The sequence below is a fragment of the Euprymna scolopes genome, chromosome 21 (genome assembly GCF_053919585.1).
Source record: "Euprymna scolopes isolate OS-2025 chromosome 21, ASM5391958v1, whole genome shotgun sequence".
NCBI lineage: Eukaryota > Metazoa > Mollusca > Cephalopoda > Sepiida > Sepiolidae > Euprymna > Euprymna scolopes.
Window position 1 is genome coordinate 123,070,705 of NC_136502.1, and position 20,117 is coordinate 123,090,821.

At 33.5% G+C, this 20,117-nt stretch overlaps 1 protein-coding gene across 3 annotated transcripts in view; it reads left to right on the forward strand.

Annotated features, from left to right (window-relative positions):
- LOC145242693 (alpha-2C adrenergic receptor-like) overlaps window positions 1–20,117 on the forward strand; it is a 1,432,939-nt gene that overhangs the window by 1,266,624 nt on the left and 146,198 nt on the right. For all 3 annotated transcript variants that reach the window (XM_080105822.1, XM_080105821.1, XM_080105823.1), the window contains one exon: window positions 378–431. The gene's annotated coding sequence lies outside the window, so the exon portion shown is untranslated. The remainder of the gene's footprint in view (window positions 1–377; window positions 432–20,117) is intronic.

The window sequence follows — 20,117 nt, forward strand, 5'->3', positions numbered from 1 at the left end:
TGATTTTGTCAATTATCATGGGATTTTGATAAAAAACATATCTAAGAACACTCCCAAGCACATAAAGTATATGTGTGTGAAATTGCAAAGAAATCGGTGCAGCTTTTTAGAGACCGACCTCACACAGACAGACAAACTGGATTTTATAAATATAAATCTATCTATCTCTCTCTCTCTCTCTCTCTATATATATATATATATATATATAGAGAGAGAGAGAGAGAGAGAGAGAGAGAGAGAGAGAGATAGATATATGTGTGTGTATGTGTATATATGTGTGTATGTTTGTGTGTGTGCATTTGTATACGTAATTTATGTGTCTACGTAAATGATTTGTTACTGCCATTCTCATGTTTAATTTTTTCGTTATTCCGCAGGTGTCTATTCTCTGAAAAGATTCACGTGAAAGAATCGGAATAACGCCATCTAATGTAAGTAACTTGAATAATCTTACTTGTTACAAGTTGTTATAACATGATTTTTTTTCAAATTGTCGAGTCGGAAAGCAATTTATAAAAATTTGAAAGAACTATGAACGAAGTATACTTTTATCAGTAATTTCAAAAGTTTGCGTACATTGAATATATCGTTGCATGAACAGTGGCACAGATCAATAGCCAATCGCTAACAACAACAACATGAAAAGGTCGTGATATATAATATGTATATTGACATCCAAAAGCAGTAATTCTGACACAAGGTCAAGTTTAATGTGAGTTGAATAAAATACGAGGTGCCTTCAATAAGTTTCCAGGCTTTTTCGTTTGGGCACTTTTATTGATAGTACACACATGAAACTCAAGTCCTCTTCGAAGTAATCTCCTTCAGCTGCAATGCACTTGTACCGTTTTAACTTCTGGGAGGCCCCATGGAAGACCCCTTATGTGACCTTATCATAGTCTCTTTTTTCTCCTCATAACGATAGCTTCTAAGGATTACCTTGAGCTTAGGGAATAACCGAAAATCACAGGGAGCAAGGTTTGGACCATAGGAATGGCGAGGAACTGCATTGATGCCCATTTTAGTCAAATAGTCTGTGACAAGGATGGAGTTGTGGACGTGTGCATTGTCCTAATGGAAATGCTGCTGACCCGATTTGAAGAGTTCTAGCATCTTCCGACGTAATCTCTTGCTGAACTCCCTTAAAATCTTAACATAGTAATTCTTGTTGACTATCTGTCCAGTGCGTGTAGATCATGTTCGTGCTATCAAAAGAAAAAGGAGCATAAGTTTCTTGGTGGATTTGTCCTGTCTTACCTTCTTGGGACTGGAAGAGCCAGCAGGTTTCTAGTGAGAACTCTGTTTTTTTATCTTATGGCCATAGCAGTAAAGTCATCTTTCATCGCATGTCATTAGAATATCAAGAACTACGGGGTTTGAATTGATCAACTCGACCATCTCCCTGCTGTCATGACAATAAGTTTCCAAACTTTTTTAGTATGGGACTTTCATTTATAATATACACATGAAAAGCTGGTCTTCTTCGAAGTTATCTGCTCCGGCTACAATGCACTTGTTTTACCGTTCTAACAACATCTGGAAGACACCATAGAAATCCCCGTGTGTGGGCGTATCAATTACCTTCTTCACCGCCCCTTTCATCTCAAGTGTCTCATAATGACACGTCTAACGTTTTCCTTGAGCTTAGGGAATAACCAAAAGTCACAAGGAGCAAGGTCTGGACTATAGGGAGGGTGGGGAATTGATTTGATGCCGATCTTGCTGTCATGACAACGTCAGTCTTTCTGATCCTCTTTGAGCACTACTGGGACAAACTTCGCGACTATCATCCGCATCTTTAGTTCTTCGCTAACAATTGCTTGTACAGTTCCCACATTGACATCAAATGTTCACTTATTGTCTCTATAAACATACGACTGTCCTTATTCGTGAAATATTTCATTTGGCCAATCAACTCTGGTTTTCTGACTTTCTTAAAAGTAGTTTTATAAAGTTCTTCTCAAGTGCCATGAAATAAATTTGTTTTAAACTTGGAAACATGTCACAGAAACGTATGGAATGCTTCAGACTGCTTTAGGACCATCTTGCATGAATCAAACATCAATATTTGAGTGGCATAAAAGAATCAAGGAAGGCAGGGAGTCTGTGAGGGATGGTGCGAGGTGTGAGAGGAGTAAGCAAGCTAAAACATCAGAATTTATTTTCTTAATAAAGAATTTCATGGACTGTCGTGTTTCTACAGACGTAATAAGTGCACTGTTTGATGTCTGTGTAAGAACTGTAGAAACAATTATTCCCGAGGAACTGACCGTGCGGAAGATTTGCGGGAAAGTTGTCTCAAACGTGCTCAGAGAGAATCAGAAAGAAGGACGTTGTTGTGATAACAAGATCGGCATCAAGGATGTTCCTCGCCTGCTCTATAGTCAACACCTTGCTCTCTGTAAGTTTTGGTTGTTTCCTAAGCTCACGGAAAACCTTATGAGACAATTAAGGAGATGAAAGAGGCCATCGACAGGTCATTCACACGCTCACACATGAATAGGTCCCCCTGTAACCTTGTAGAAGTATTTGAAACAGTACAGCAATTAGAGTTTCATATGTGTACTATTAATATAATTTTCAAATGTGTACTATTAATATAAGTTCCCACACGAAATAAGTAAGGACACTTATTGACGGCACATCGTAGATCGAGGGATAAACGCTCAAAACTTTGTGAGAATTTTACTCAAGATGAACCAAATAGTTTAAGAGATCCAAATAATACGAATTCTAGCATGGAGTTTGCAATTATTTAGAAAAAAAAACATAAGATGTTGCAGGATTATTGTTTTTTATTTATTTATTCATTTTTTTTTCGAAACGATTTTTTAGTGTAGTGTTATAAAGGCTGATATTTAATTGTGTCTGGTTGTTTAAAATCGATGGTCATTCTGATTTATATTTATCGATATTTAATATCACAAAAACGTTCGACTTATCGGCTTTTCGGATTATCAAGTTGCTGTCAATGGCAGAATTTTTCGCTTTTATATTTTTATTATTTCGATCTTTTACTTTGAATCAGAATGGAATTTTGTAATGACATTTTCGTTTTTCGTTTAAAGAAGGTTTGTCTGAAATCTTGACAATAAAAAGTATATATATATATATATATATATATATATATATATATATTAGTTTTGGGACGATTAATCAGAATCGGAATCGGGAATCGGAAAAATACGAATTTGGGAGGCTATCGAAAAATAATTATGCTATTATAAACTATTTTCCGATACAAAAGGCGATTCCTTTAACTACCATGTGTTTATTTGATTTTGTTTAAAACAAAATTTTCCTCTGTTGGTCGTAATAATAAAATATATATATTTATTGATTTTAAATTTCCAGTAAAATGAAAATCTATGCATCAACCCGTCACAAGCGTGTGCTTTACGATATAAAAAAAATGTATACACATTTAACGTTGTTACGGTAATGGAGACTAAATAACCATTTGATAGTTAAATATTTAGCGATTTATAAAGAATCACAATCGGAATTGGTAATGATATCGGAATCGGGAATTCAGTACGAAATCGGCAATTATATGGGAATCGGGAATTCAGTACGGAATCGGTAATTGTTTCGAAATCGGGAAAATATTGGAGTCGTCCCATCACTAATATATGTATGTATTTATTTATGCAGTAACTGCAAAAAAAATGGAATTGTGAAAAAGAATATGAACCAAAAATTCATAATATAATCTCCATACACTTCTTCTTTGTCGATTGTATCTGAAACAGGCAAATATTCATGCTGTAGTCCACTTTTTCTTTGTAAGTACGCTTCACTAAGATTTATTTTTTAGAATATTTTCCCTCCGTTTACTTTAGTGAAAACTTCCTCGGGGCTAGGTAGCAGGTAATGATGATCCATTAGTGCTGCATTCAATCCAGTCGAGAAGTCTTCACAGACTCTGATACCCTCAGAATTTTTCTTTACATACACCGTGGGGTGACCTGTAGTCGACTGTAGTCAAAATTCCTTTTTTGACGAGTCTCTCCAGTTATCTGTCGATGTTTTGCATAAATGCAAACAGTACGCTCCGTTTGTTTGCGTGTGTTCTTTTCTTTTTTTTTTTTTTTTTTTGTAAGAATGGGATGACATTATCTCTTATAATTTGAACTTAGCTTCCATTTTTATACAGCACCCTAGTTTATCCGAAAAAAGACATTGAAGAACGACTCTTTCAGCTATTACTTTAGTTTTTCAGCTTCGGTTGTAAGGCTATCCATTTTTTTACAAAAATTCGCTAATCGGCGAGTCCCAGAGTTCCAATTGTTTTTATCCAGTCCATACCAAAAAGATTATTAGTGTTTGTTAATACAAACATCTTGAGTTTCGGTGTCTTTCCTTTCAACGGTACGTTAGTATTAACCTCATCTTCGGATCTTATTCTTTCTCTAGTTATTGAACGAGCATCATTCTCGGTTTTCCAATTTTGCAACAAGTATGGTGGTTTACAATAGAAAAATTCGAATAACTGTCAAGTTGAAGTCAAATATCTTTGTCGCCGATTTTTACCGTAACGTACTTCCGTACATTTTCATCCTTCGCTTGAGTCCTTGTTGCTTTTACGTAGCTATTGTGAGGTCCTTTTTGTTTGCAATATGAGGCTTTATGTCCGTTGCGTCACATTTCCGGAACTGGTATGGACAATCGTTCTGCCAATGAAGTTCTTCACATTTTTTGCATATCAAATCAGGTTTCTTTTTAGATTTTTCAAGAAAGTTATTTTTGCCTTTCGCTTCTCTGTTGGTAGAATAAGATTTTTTGTGTTACTCTGTATCTTTCTAATGCTGTTACACCTGCCTAATCTATATTTTTGGAGTCTTGCTTCTCCGTGATGATCCTTTGGAATTCACCTTCCAATTATTGAAGAGTTATATTTGGCTCATTTACAACTCTGATTAGTGCCCTGAGTTCAGCGTCCTTGGTCGACACTAAACCTTGAATGAAAATCAGAACCTTAAAGCTGTCGGCCGTCAATGAAGATACTTCGAAGTCATCACAGTGTCTATTTATGCAATGTCGTGTAATATTGGCCTTCTTTTCGGGTTATGTCGATACATTTCCATCTTTTATGATACAAGCTGTTTTTTTGACAGTACAATTTCATCAAAGATTTCACCGTCTCGTCGAAGCACAATTCACTCGTCTCTTTCGTGATGATGTTGCCATGTTCTGCAGCTCCCAATTTATGTAATAAAAGATGAATTTCATCTGATCGCTCCATGACTTGCAATCTGTCGTGAATACGTCACCAAATCTGCAAAAATAGATTTCAAAAAGTCACATTCGCTTCAGGAATATAGTGAAATTTATCTAATGCTCGCCAGATCATGACTTGGAAAAATATTCTGGTTTAACTCGTTACTGTCTTTATTTGGTATCCATTGAGTTTGTACCAAGCTTCTCTTTTTACATCATCAATGTTCTGATCCTCATCTGGCATCAGTTGAAATGAATGGCTCTCGTCTTGAGGAGACCTCATGTTTTGACAAGCTTCTGGGCTTGACCTTTACTCCTGATCTTAAATGGAACAGGTACATCAAATCTGTTGCCAAGGCCACTGGAAAAATAGTGGGACCCTTCTATCGATCTAGTAGATATCTCACTGCTGATGCAATTCTCTATCTATATGAGCCAGGTACGTCCAATGATGAAATACTGTTGCCACATCTGGGAAGGAGCTCCTGGAAAGGACTTGTCCTGACTTGATAGAGTTCAAAATAGACTTCGTAGCCTCGTAGGAGATATCCTTTTCTCTTCCCTGCAACCTCTATCTCACAGAAGAGATGTTGCGAGTTTGTCTTGCTGTATCGTTATTTTCATGGAAAGTGTTCGACTAAGCTTCAGTCTATGGTCCCCCCTCGCCAAACTTTCACAAGAAACACTCGTCTAGCTGAAAACACTATCAATAATTCCCTCCACTCTTTATCTGTGCCTAAACCTAAAAGTAGATTCCATGAGCAAAGCTTCTTTCTTAGAACTGCACGCCTGTGGAATTGTCTTCCATTTTCCTGCTTTCCAGCTGACTACAATATTGTTGTCTTCAAGTCTAACCTAAACAAGTTCTTGATGAGCCGTTCCATATAAGTTAACAAAATTACCGAATTTTTACTAATGATTACTATATTGTCTAATTTCTACTGTACACTCTTTAACCATTATCCTCGAGTGTCCTCTTTGCCTTGATAAGTGGTGATGCCTATGTAAAAAAAAGTATCAATTTTTCCTCTGCCTGCGTCTCTATTTCCAGTATTTTTTCGTGGAATTCCTTCCTTTCCTCTTCTCTCTCTTCTTCTTTGTTTTCTCCCAATTTCTCGCTGTCTATTTAACTCTTTTTGCATCTTACTCTGCTTATCGTTTTGGCCTTTTGGTCAAGATCAAAGTGTAGTATCTGTTCTTCAGATGCTGCACTTCTATTTCTTGTTCTCTTTCGGTGGAGGAGAAATCCTTCACGACTGAGACAATTTTTATTTTTGTACCTTTTCTCCACGTTAAAAAACGACCCTGGTGTCTAACTCTGTCCCGTGGGGAGGCATAGTAAATAGGTACTCTGCTTTTTTGCAACAAACTTCATCAGCTGCAGTTGTCTTTCGCCATTTTCATTCTGTCTTTGCATATTTTATCTCTGCAACTCTAACATCTGCAGCATTTGAACAAGTTGCCTCGGAAACTCTTCCATCTTGAAAAAAATAGAATCACACGACAAATCCGGGTGTAAAAAAATAAAGTTTGAAAAAAATCTGTACTTTTAAGAGAAACAAAAAAAACCGTGACCTTACAGAAAAGATAGGCAAAATTAATATTCACAAATTTTCCACAAAAATCCACGTGGTTTTAGCAGAAAGAATGTTTTATTTCCCACGGAGAACAACTTTCGAGAAAAAAAACACGAAGAATTTTTAGTCCAGATAAATTTGGAATAAAAACTAATTCGTAAAGAAAATCCAATCAAGCATTCGAGCTGTTGTCCTGAATTCTCATATGGATTGAATTTCAATTTTTAATATAATTTTTTCTTTTTTTCTCATTGTTTTACTGAGAAAAAATAAGTCATACAGATTATAGGCAGAGAATTTTTAAAGTCACAGTAATTAAAAAAAAAATTCTCTACTTACGGTTTTTGAAAAAGAAACTTTTCTGAAGTCGTGTTTCGTCTCGTTGAAAAACTGTTGTGTGACCAATCTTTGTATTTACAAAGAAGATAAAAAATACGAGTTTGTTGAATAAAAGTTGTTTTTTTTTATTCAACAGAGATCCTTGTGAGTCCTTTTTTTTTCAATCCTTTTGTCGCCAATGTTCGGATTCAGTTAACAGTGTCAAAACACCTTACAGATGCTAAACTTCTGACTGACCAACAATATGGATTTAGGCAAGCCCGTTCCACAGCAGACATCCTAACTGTAATCTCAGAACGTATATACCATTCACTGGACAAAGCGGGGGAGGGTAGAGCTGTAGCTCTAGATATGTCTAGGGCTTTTGACAGGGTATGGCATGAGGGTCTTCTCAAATCAGATCATACGATATCACTGGAAGAATACATAACATAATTAGATCCATCTTAGATAAGAGAAAAATCCAGGTTGTCCTTGATGGTCGCACATCTAAACAATATGATATAAATGCGGGAGTGCCGCAGGGGTCTATCATTGGACCTCTGTTATTCCTAATATTCATAAATGACCTCCCTGATAAAATTGTCTATGAGATGGGTATGTACGCTAACGACACCACGCTCTATAACAGACACGGCAGGAAAACAAATGAACACATATCTGGCAGAAACACCTCCGATCCGTAGTGGAATGAGGACGAAAATGGATGGTCACATTCAATGCTGCCAAGACTAAACTTGTTTCCTTCAATAATTACAAGAATCCTTCCCTACCGCCAATAGCAATGGCCAATGACTCTTTATCTGAAAGTACATTTTTTAAACTCCTCGGCCTAACGCTCACAGGAAACATGAGTTGGAACAATTACATTAAGAATATTGCCAGGACCACTGCGAAGAAGGTGGGTTCTCTCTACCGTGCTAGAAAGCTATTGACGCCTGAAAGTATCCTATACCTCTATAAGGCCACCATTCGCCCATGTATGGAGTATTGTTGTCATATTTGGGCTGGTGCATCTGTCACTAGTCTCTCGCTCCTAGTCAAGGGAAAGAGAGTCGCCAATCTGATAGGTCCTGAACTGTCAGCTAAACTTCACATCTGTCATATCGACGAAATGTTGCATCCCTCTGCCTGTTCTAAAAGTACTTTAACGGTGAATGCTCTGACGAACTGCAAGCACTTGTGCCCCCTCGACGTAAATACCCCGACAGGCAGCTAAATACCGCCCCTTCACAGTATAGATCCCTAGATGTAAGAGAGCCTTCTACTCCAGTAGTGTCTTCCCCAGAACAGCTAGACTTTGGAATTCCCTTCCGGGTTGCTGCTTCCTCGACTGTACTGACATGCAGAAGTTCTAGTGTAACAGGAACTGACATCTTGCTGTCCAACTCCCTACACAGTACCCCTGATGCTTATGTCCCTGATATTAGCCCCTACAACAAAGTAGCAATGTGCATTGTTTGGGGTGAAAACGTAATAAAAAAAGGTAAAAGAGTCTTGTTGTTTACTGTGAGCGATTAAACTACGAGTGTACTCTTGGTGTTTATCTGCTTCCCCACGAAAACAAAATGTGACAAAAGGTCGTGTTTATTGTGGGAGAATATCAACTCCTCCAAAAGGAGACACTCTGGGAGTATCTAAAAATAAAATTTCGTTTGTAGAAAAGGGTCAAGAACAATTTCATTTGAGTGCAGCATCAGAGCAGACACCACACCCTGGCCACCAGGCCGAACGAGTGCATTCTCAATATCTATTTGTTTCCCCGCGAAAACAAAATGTGACACAAGGTTGTTTTTAATATGGAAGAATACTAGCTCCTCTAAAATACGGCACTCCGGCAGTATGCTGAAATAAAATTGCCTTAGTATAGAAAGATCCCCCTCTATTGACTAGGAATAATTTAACTTGAGTACAACATCCATCAGACAATACACCCCGTCCACCGGACCGAACGAGTGCACTCTCGGCATTTATTAGTATACTGTACACAAAATGTGGCGTATTACTTGCAGGGGGGTCTTTTTAAGGGGAACAAGTTTCCATAAGTCTTTTTTGAGGGGTGATTCATTTACAGTCTTACACTGCTCATCAAATTCATCTGGGGTAACTTCAGTTTTACTGTTTTCGTGGCTTCAGGTTTCTGTTTGTGGCTTCAGGTTTCTGTCCTTGAGCTCCGCGTTCCAGATGCCCCAACATACGATTTTGGGGTTGGATTTAACCGTTGACAGTCTTCTGGGTCACGTATACGTCAGATGCCCTACTTCTCCGCATATCTTGCATGCAGGTCGCTTCCCTGAAACTACAATCGGTAACTTATCGCCCCTTTTTTCCATGTAATAGGGGATATTTATGAATGTTTTCTTTGTTTAACCGTATATCAAGTGACCACACTCTACTGTAGTGGTCTACGTCGACTCCGGTGATGTCACCGAATTTGAAAAGATATGCAGCTAGATATTCGCCAGGGACCACGCCAGGCACTTCGAAAATTGAAACAGTGGTCCGCCGTCTTTCCAAGTACTAAATTCTGAGTACATATTCCGGTGTAATAATTTCGTTTTATGAAAGAGAGATAGAATCCTTATTAATTTTTATTTATTGCGAACTATTATCCTCATCTCTTTCTTAGTTATTTCACGACGTTTCACGACGTTTCGGCCAACTATTCCTCTGGCCTTCGTCAGGTGGTAACCACGACGGATAGGAACTCTGAATCTCCTGACTGCATTCACTGCAATTACTGCCTTCCATAGTTGTTTTCATCTCACCACGTTTTTTTGGCCAAATAAGCATCTGGCCATCTTTGGGTAGGATTGAAACCGTTATCTTCAGACAATTCTCACCTGGAACCGTAGATCAAGGTTTAATAGAGACGTTGAATCTCTACGGTTCCAGACGAATAGTTGGCCGAAACGTCGTGAAACCACTAAGAAAAGGATGCGGATAATAGTCCGCAATAAATAAAAATTAATAAATAATACTCATCTTAATGGATTCCAATTAAAATACAATCCTCCTCGGATTTAAAGAGCGCAGACCAGGTGTTGTAGCCTCTGGAGTTCGTAATTCTTTCTTCTCTTATGCCAACTGTAGCTATTTATCTCGTGACATTTTCTGGATATGATGAGAAAAAGAGAAACCGTTCAGGACGGAGACATTTTTGTTTATTTTTATATTAATTAATATTTATTTTTTGTTTGTCCCTATCCAGTGTGTCATTTTTATAAGGGGGGCCGGAATTTACTCCACATTAAAAGTCGACATTTTCTCTAAATCTCTCCTCGTGGGGAAGTTTATAATTATTATTATTTAAAACTATCATCCTCATTTACTATGCTATCATTATGAATAACTATTAATTATTTTTATCGTTCAACAAATTTGTTTAACTTTCCAACCATTCATTATACATATTAAAATTAATTACGTCTCTTTTAACCGTTTGAATTTAACGCTAATATGTTGCAAATATGTTTTTAAATAAAAAAAAAACAATACAGCATTCTTCTCCCGCATATAACTAAAATAATTCACGTGAACTCTTTCGAACATTGCTGCAAGGAATGAACGCTGTCCAAATTACATTTTTTCAGTTTTGTTCAACATCTTTCATTTTCATTTCAATACTGTTTTTGTGACCAAGTGTGGAGGGTGGCTTGATATATAAAAAAAATATTAAATACAAAAAGTAACATATATATATATATATATATAGTAAGTTAGAAAAATATATATGGCAATTAAGCTAGGATTCGTCAGGCATATATATCTATATCTATATATATATCTATATATATATATATATATATATATATATATATATATATATAATAAAAATTACAATTAAATTTACCAAAATAATCCAAGATGATAAAACTAAAGTATATTATAAATATTAAAGAATTAATATCTATAAAGTTATCTCAGCCAGATGTAAAATCTCGATAAAACCAAATAGGAAATAGAGCTTATAATACGAGCAAACAGTTAATAAAACATGTTAAAACACTTTGCAATGAGTTAAAAACATATTTAATCTGAAAAGGAAACACTAGATAATACACTAGATATCTAGTGTTTCCTTTTCAGATATGTTTTAACTCATTTCAAAGTGTTTTAACATGTTTTATTAACTGTTTGCTCGTATATATATATATATATATATATATATATATATGAATGAAGAAGATCGAAGGTTATATATATATATATATATATATATATATATATATATATATACAATACGACCAGATATAAAATACTTTATATATATATATATATATATATATACATACATATATATATATATATATATATATATATATATATATATATATATATATTATTCCGGAATTACAAGCGGGACTCTTTATTTACTTCACGGGGGTAGCATGCTCTTGTTCCGTCAGCCATGACTGGATAGAGGTCCGAGGTAACTCGCAATTGTATATTTCGGTCGTCTACACTGAGGATTAACTCTTCAACCTTCATGAGAAAATCACCTTTACAAGTAAATAATAGGTTTCACTTGAAATCATCGACTTCGACATGATACACGTGAAGAAGATCGAAGGTTACATCGACCAAAACTTGTGATAATCACACTCAACATAAGAACAGTAGCCCGATGAATCCAAAAAATGATGATAACAAATCTTCATCTCAAAAATTCAGAAGCATCAAGTTTTGCATTATAATTGTATGAAAAAAAAATCATGTAAGTGTATATAAAATCATTTTTCTTATATAAGTATATATAAAACATTTTATTTTATATAAGTGTATGAATAAAATTATATTATATAAGTGTATATAAAATGTATCTATCTATCTAAATATATATATGTGTATATATATATATATATATATATATATATATATATATATATATACACACATATATGTGTGTGTCTGTGTACATTTACGCAATAACTCATCTACGCAATAACTCTGTCAATTTTAAGTCTACAGATTCGAAATTTTATATACAGGGTACTGAGATTTGGGAAAATCGATGTGATTGGTTTTCGGACAGAAATTCCGCGATTAAGGAGTCAAACTTCAAAAATTTGACCTTTGAGAACTCTACCAAACGCCTCCTACAATTTTCGGTCTAAACACGTAACATTTTTTTATATAGGTTCGTTGGACATGGATCTAACTTAATATCTTGATTCGAGACCAAAAGAATAAATGTTAAGGGGTCAAAAAAGGGGTCAAAGTTTAAAAAATTGACCTCTGCGGTCTCTACTAAATTACTCAGACAATTTCTGGTCTAAATATTTGAAATTTTACAGGGTATTCAGAGATAGGGCAAGCTTTTTCATCGGTTTGGGTCGAAAATTTTTAGTTACCAATATATAAATGTATGCATGTATGTATGTATTTATGTTTGCATGTCTGCCTAAAACTTTCAATAGAGGCGACGGATTTTACCAAGATCAGTATCGTTTTGAAGTTCGACCTTTCATACGACAAATATCGAAAAATTGGCTAAAAACATAAATATCTTCCCCTTCAACTAGGCACTTTTCTACAGGGGGGGTCACTTTTTCGCCGATATTTTTGAAAGTTATCCTCTCCTTTAGATTGTGTAGCCTTAATTTACAAAATGTCACTTCCGGTTTGGCGGTGGTCGTAACAGCATAGACGTTAGGTTTTTACCCCATTCTTTACCTCCTTCACAGTACGGGTTCGAGCCTGCCTTCCTACTTCCTCATTTATTTTTTGTTGTTCAACAGACACAACCAAACACCCGGGCAAAGCCGCGCCGAAATGCTAGTATTATATAAGTGTATATAAAATAATTATATTATATAAGTGTATATAAAAAGTTATATTATATAAGTGTATATAAAAAGTTATATTATATAAGTGTATATAAATATTTATATTATATAGGTGTATATAAAACTCGAAATCATCGACTTCGACATAATACACGTGAAGAAGATCGAAGATTACATCGACCAAAACTTGTGAAAATCACACTCAACATTAGAATAGTAGTCCGATGAATCCAAAAAATGATGATAACAAATCTTCATCTCAAAAATTCAGAAGCATAAAGTTTTGCATTATAATTTTATGAAAAAAAAATCATTTAAGTGTATATAAAAACATTGTTCTTATATAAGTATATACAAAAAATTCTTTTATATAAGTGTATGAATAAAATTATATTATATAAGTGTATATAAAATGTATCTATATATATACATATAAAAGTGAAAGTGTCTGTGTACATTTCCCTACGCAATAACTCTGTCAATTTTAAGTCTACAGATTCGAAATTTTATATACAGGGTACTGAGATTTGGAAAAATCGATGTGATTCGTTTTCGGACAGAAATTCCGCGATTAAGGAGTCAAACTTCAACAATTTGACCTTTGAGAACTCTACCAAACGCCGCCTACAATTTTCGGTCTAAACACGTAACATTTTTGATATAGGTTCGTTGGACATGGATCTAACTTAATATCTTGATTCGAGCCCAAAAGAATAATGTTAAGGGGGTCAAAAAAGGGGTCAAAGTTAAACAAAATTGACCTCTGCGGTCTATACTAAATTACTCAGACAATTTCTGGTCTAAATATTTGAAATTTTACAGGGTATTCAGAGATAGGGCAAGCTTTTTCATCGGTTTGGGTCGAAAATTTTTAGTTACCAATATATAAATGTATGCATGTATGTATGTATTTATGTTTGCATGTCTGCCTAAAACTTTCAATAGAGGCGACGGATTTTACCAAGATCAGTATCGTTTTGAAGTTCGACCTTTCATACGACAAATATCGAAAAATTGGCTAAAAACATAAATATCTTCCCCTTCAACTAGGCACTTTTCTACAGGGGGGGTCACTTTTTCGCCGATATTTTTGAAAGTTATCCTCTCCTTTAGATTGTGTAGCCTTAATTTAAAAAATGTCACTTCCGGTTTGGCGGTGGTCGTAACAGCATAGACGTTAGGTTTTTACCCCGTTCTTTTCCTCCTTCGCGGTACGGGTTCGAGCCTGCCTTCCTACTTCCACATTTTTTTTTGTTGTTCAACAGACACATCCAAACACCTGGGCAACGCCGGGCCGAAATGCTAGTATTATATAAGTGTATGTAAAATTATTATATTATATAACTTTATATAAAATGTATATTATATAAGTGTATATAAAAAGTTATATTATATAAGTGTATATAAATATTTATATCATATAGGTGTATATAATATATTTAATATATAAGTGTATATAAAAATTATATTATATAAGTGTATATAAATATTATATTATATAAGTGTATATAAAAATTTAGTTTATATAAGTGTATATTAAAAAATTATATTATACAAATGTATATATAAAAACATGATATATAAGTGTATATAAAGAAATATATTATAAAAGTGTATCTAAAAATATGTTATATAAGTGTATATAAAACACAAGATATCAAAGTTTTGCACTACTAAACTAATAAACACAATCAGAATATTATTCATACCTCACTAAAAATCGGAATGTAAATAAAAATGCAAACCTCGGTTTTAAATCGCTTCCATACCAATAGTTTTCGGGAATCAATAATTCTAGTTTATAGTGCTATAATATCTTATGTATGTTCGACTGTACACATATATATATATAGGTGTGTGTGTTTATATATATATATACATGTGTATGTGCGTGTGTGTGGTGTATACGCTTACAGACACACACACACACACATACTCATTATGTACTTCAGGTTGTTTTCCTTTTCGTTCATCCACTTACAATTCAAAATGCCTCGAGGTTTTTCAAAATATAAGTTGTTTTTTAGTGAATAGTGAACATCTCTAGGAATGAAGTTGTTTTTTGATCGCTGAAGTAACAATACTCTCCAAAAAAAACAACAAACGTTGCTAGAAAAAAAAATTAAGGAAAAAGAAACAGACAATGATAATCCAAAGCAATTCTACAATCTGTTCTTAAAGAAATATATTTCACGATTCATAGTAGATGCTGGAAGTCATATATATATATATATATATAATATATATATATATATATATATATGACTACTTTATTTACTCACATAAATTTAATATACGAAAGTAAAATTTATGCGTATCCTTTAAGTATTTACTTCAACAGTGCTCAATACGTAGGTAGAGTTAGTTAGTTATATAGGGGGTGTAACTTAAGATTTAGAAAGTTTTACACAGATTAGTTTTAACCATTTGGTTTATAGGAGGTGTAAACCAAATAATTTTTTTACGTTCTTTTCTATATCTGTTTTTAAGTAATATAGGTTCAATGTATGTTATATTTTAATAAGGACTTAATTTTAAAAGTTCCTATGGTTGTTGAAGACGTCTTTAGTTGAGATGTTACAACTATTTTTTTGCTGATATATTTGTGAATTTAACTGATTTTACGGTTTCTACTTATTGGGTCCGTATGTTTTTTTTTAAGATTTAGGGTTATATCAAGAAATTTAACTACTTTAATAAATCTCGTTGTTTGATCTTTTGGGGATTTTTACTTTGCAAAACATATTTTTTCAAATCATGGTGTAATATATTTTTAATGAATTTCATTATCTGAAAAGGTTTATCTTTGAAAACCATTGAAACAGAATTTTCAATTTCTTGTATTGAATATTTGATGAATGGAGAAATATTGTAATTTAATATTGTAATTTTATTTTCATTTTATTGTTATACATATACATCTCTACTATTATATAAAGTCTTTTGTGTTTGTGTGTGTGAGTGAGCGTGTGTGTGTGTTGCAAAACCGGAAGTCGAGAGCGTTGAAATTAAGCGTAGTCAATCCAACGGGGACGATGACTTGGTAAAATGTCGGTAAAAAATGCGACTCCTCCTTGTACAAAACTGTCAGGATGAGGGTAAAGGAATAGGCCAGTTTGTCGATATTTGTCGTCCGAAGGATCGTGCTTGAATATGAGAATCCGTCGCGTACGTGGAAAGTTTTTGCGAGACATAAAAACACACATATACACATTTTGCCTTTTATATATTGGACTAGAGGGGGGCCCGGCGTTTCCCGGGTGTTTAAGTGGTGGTGTAAGGACCTCCGGGGGTAGGGGTCAAAACAACAGTAGCGGGGTGGCCGAGTGTGTGTAGGTGGTTTAGTAAGGCAGAGGTATTAAAAAAAAGTGTTAAAAAAGGTGTTAAAAGCTCGAACCCGTAACGCGAAAGAGAAAAACTATTTTTTTTAAAAAACGTGACGCCTTAGCCGATGTCTCCATGACTCGACCAGAAGTGGAGAGGGTTGAAATTAAGCGTAGTCAATCGAAAAGAAGAAGATGAAATGCTAAAATGGCGACGCAAAAATCGACCCCTCCTTGTACAAAACGGCCAAGTTTAGGGTGAAGGAATTAATGTTTGGGCCAATTTTTCGATATTTGTCGTTCGAAGGACAGAGCTTTAAAACGATCTGTCACCTCTGTCGAAAGATTTTGTGAGACATACAAACGCACACACACACACAAACACATTTTGCTTTTTATATATTAGATAAATATCAAAATTTTACATCTTCTTACACTAAGAAAGGAACAGCTTTTGTAAGTTCTATATTTTATTCAATAAAAAGACGCAATTTTATCAGAAAAAGAGGCAATTTTCATCCTAATATTGAAACAAATTTGTCGATTATTTTCATGCATCAAATATGACAATGATTGATTACGTTTGCTATAATGATGATAAAAGCTAAAAATGTCCGACGTGCCAGTTTTTATCTCATTAAACCATAGATTTCTTGACTTGTCCAAAGCTGAATTGAAAATAAGTCAAATCGAATTATCTAATCTATACAAAACTGTACAAACACATCATATAATCTGGTAGGCAGCAACTGTAATGGCCTATATATATATATATATATATATATATATATATATATATATATATGTATATATGTATATATATATATATATATATATATATATATATTATTCAAGAAGTCTGAAAAAATGCTGGTTATGTGAAAATTTTCAATCGCCATAATGCTTGAAATTGTCAAACTGGTATGGAAACAATTGTAACTTACAATGAAATACACTTTCTGTTGCTATCAATTCCTTTTTTGAAGTCTTAGTTTTGTTAATGCAGTATATTTTTTTACACAGGAGTCACTACTTATAAAGGCCCAGAGGCCACTCGAGGATAAGGATTAATGAGTATATATTAGCCAATTTGATTATAGCGTATTAAACATAAGTAGTGGGAATTTCGTCAAATTAAGTATAAAACTATTTTTTAATTGTTGCCAGCTTTAAGTTTGATTGGTCGGATTATGTGACTTTTTTTTACACGGGCATCAGCACATTATCAAGGCCAAGAGGTCACTCGAGGATAAGGGTTAAAGATTTATATATATATATGTATATATATATATATCGATCAGTGAGAATGTATGTGTGAGAACAATTTTCAACCTCATTACTGAACGAATTTTTTTATCTTTCTTGTATATAGTCTATTTAGACATGCGGAAAACATTTTAATCGGTTTTCATGCGTTAAAATGGCTGATAAGTGGACAAAATCGAAAAATTCCCACTTACGAACGTCATCGGAATTTTATTTGTTTCTCAACTGTTTGACGAATGCGCATGCATGAATTGTTCATGTGACAGATTCCATACGTTAAGAATAAGTAGGTTTGAAAAAACGTTTTTAAAGAACGTGTCAAGCTAGCTTGATGGTTATTGTACTTGACTCACTATCTTTAGGTTTTGCTTCCGATCTCAGTTCCAGTATTATTTTTTACTTACGAGAAGTGAACTTTAAAAATAATATACATGCCTCAGTTTTTGTATGAATTAAAATATATTTATGTGTATTTTACGACCGCGCAACGCCAGGCTGCCTGCTAGCATATATATATATACATATATATATACATATATATATATATATATATATATATATATATATATATATATATATATATATATATATAAGTTTCGTGGTTCAATTTTAAATTCTGAAAAAACAACATATAGAGACATATATTCGATTTAAGAATTTATTGCTTGACAAAGGAATATACAGAAGGGTTTTTTTAATTTCCTTAATACATGGATTTTCAACAATGGCTCACATGATCAGAGGAAATAAAATGCAATTAGTAAAATAATATATATATTATTTTGGGAAAAAAAAAGGATTCCAGCAAAGTGCTCTATTATAAGGAAAAATTCCGAAAATGAGAGCGTATTATTTATATTTATATTTAAAGCAAGTTTAGATGAGATAAGTCATCGGTGCCGTCGGTTGCAAACCTGATAATAGCGGGCAGTTTTTTATACCAATATCATGTAAACTTCAGCCGATACTCATCTGTTTCATACATTACGAGATCTCGTTCCAATCTCGTTTTTTTCTGAACAAATTAAATTGCAAATGGTAAAATTTTTCAAAAAGAATTTCCTTTTAATGTTTTGGACGCTAAAGAAAACAAACGAAAAAGAAAACGACAAAGAAAGAGGAAAACAAAAGAAAAAGGGAATTTTATAAACTAAACAATTTTCCGTTATTTTAATATATTTGAACTGTTTATCGCGTCGCCTATGACAAAATGTTTTTAGTTTATCAGTTTTAAACTCATTTTGGTTTCAACCGGAACCTTTTCTTACTCGACTTTTAACCAGTCCAAGTAAGATAAGCTTGCAAAGTTCTGAAAGCCAATTTCTAATTTGATAATAATTATTTTTATTATTAATTTTATTCAACTTTATTTTACTTCTATAAGTATAAAAGTGAAAATGCATGTATGTATGTATGTACGTATATATGTATGCATGTATGCATGCATGTATGTATGTATGTATGTGTGTTCGCTTTTTCTGTGTGTCTACAAAAGGCTTCTTTTAGAGAAGCGGTCGGTCGGTTCACAACTTTTTAAAACTTTTTATATCACATACAAATCGTAATATCTCACACTTAACAACGAAGCTCGCCTGTCTATTTAATTTGGTCGATTTCGGGAAGATAAATATTCAATATTTGTAGCTCGCCGCATGTGGGTTAATCTTTTTCCTATAACATCTTCGGGGAACAAAAAAAAGCGTTCAGCAGTAAATGAATACAATCCCGCAGTCAAAACTTCACCTCATTTAAAACGGGCACCTGCTAAATCCAACTAATTAAATAAATTCTAGCGTGTTTCCGTTAGTATCTCGCGATGGGGCAATGGTTAACATCGCAGGGTTTTTTTTCACACTTTAATTTACAACTTTGCCTCAACGGTTCGGGTTCGATCCTCATACTTACTTTTTTACCCCCCCCCCCTCAAACACCCGGGCAACGCCGGGTACCCCTCGCTAGTATTATATAAATCTACAAAGCCAATCTAAATAGTCAATCTATAAAGCCAATTTCAAATTTGATAATAATAATTTGTATTATTATTTTTATTCAACTTTATTTTTCTTGCTATGTGTACAATACGCCATGTTTATATACCTTCGTCCGTTCTATTTAATATGGATAAAAATTGTAATTATTTGTTTAAGAAATCTATCATATTTAAATCATATTTAAAAACTCATCTATCAAATTGGACTCATTTATTAAATGTAAACCCCAACTCTAATTATTATTAATTAAAACTAGACCGACTTCAATTTAAAATTTAAAATCCATTTTAATATCAAATAAATTTTTTACTAAAAAATTCATATTAAAAATTTTAATGTATTCTTTGTTTTAGGGAGGGGATGCTTATCTAGACTAGGGAATTGGTATACTCTACTAAACACTTACAATGATATTCCACTTTTTATTTATTGAATATAATAATTTAAAATTACAATAAATTAAAAGTAAAATATAGAATATAAATTATAAAACTAAAATAATAACAAAAATAAAAATAAAAAATGACCATATAATGATAATATAAATATACAGGTATTTTTGTGTGTGTATATATATATATATATATATATATATATATATATATATATATA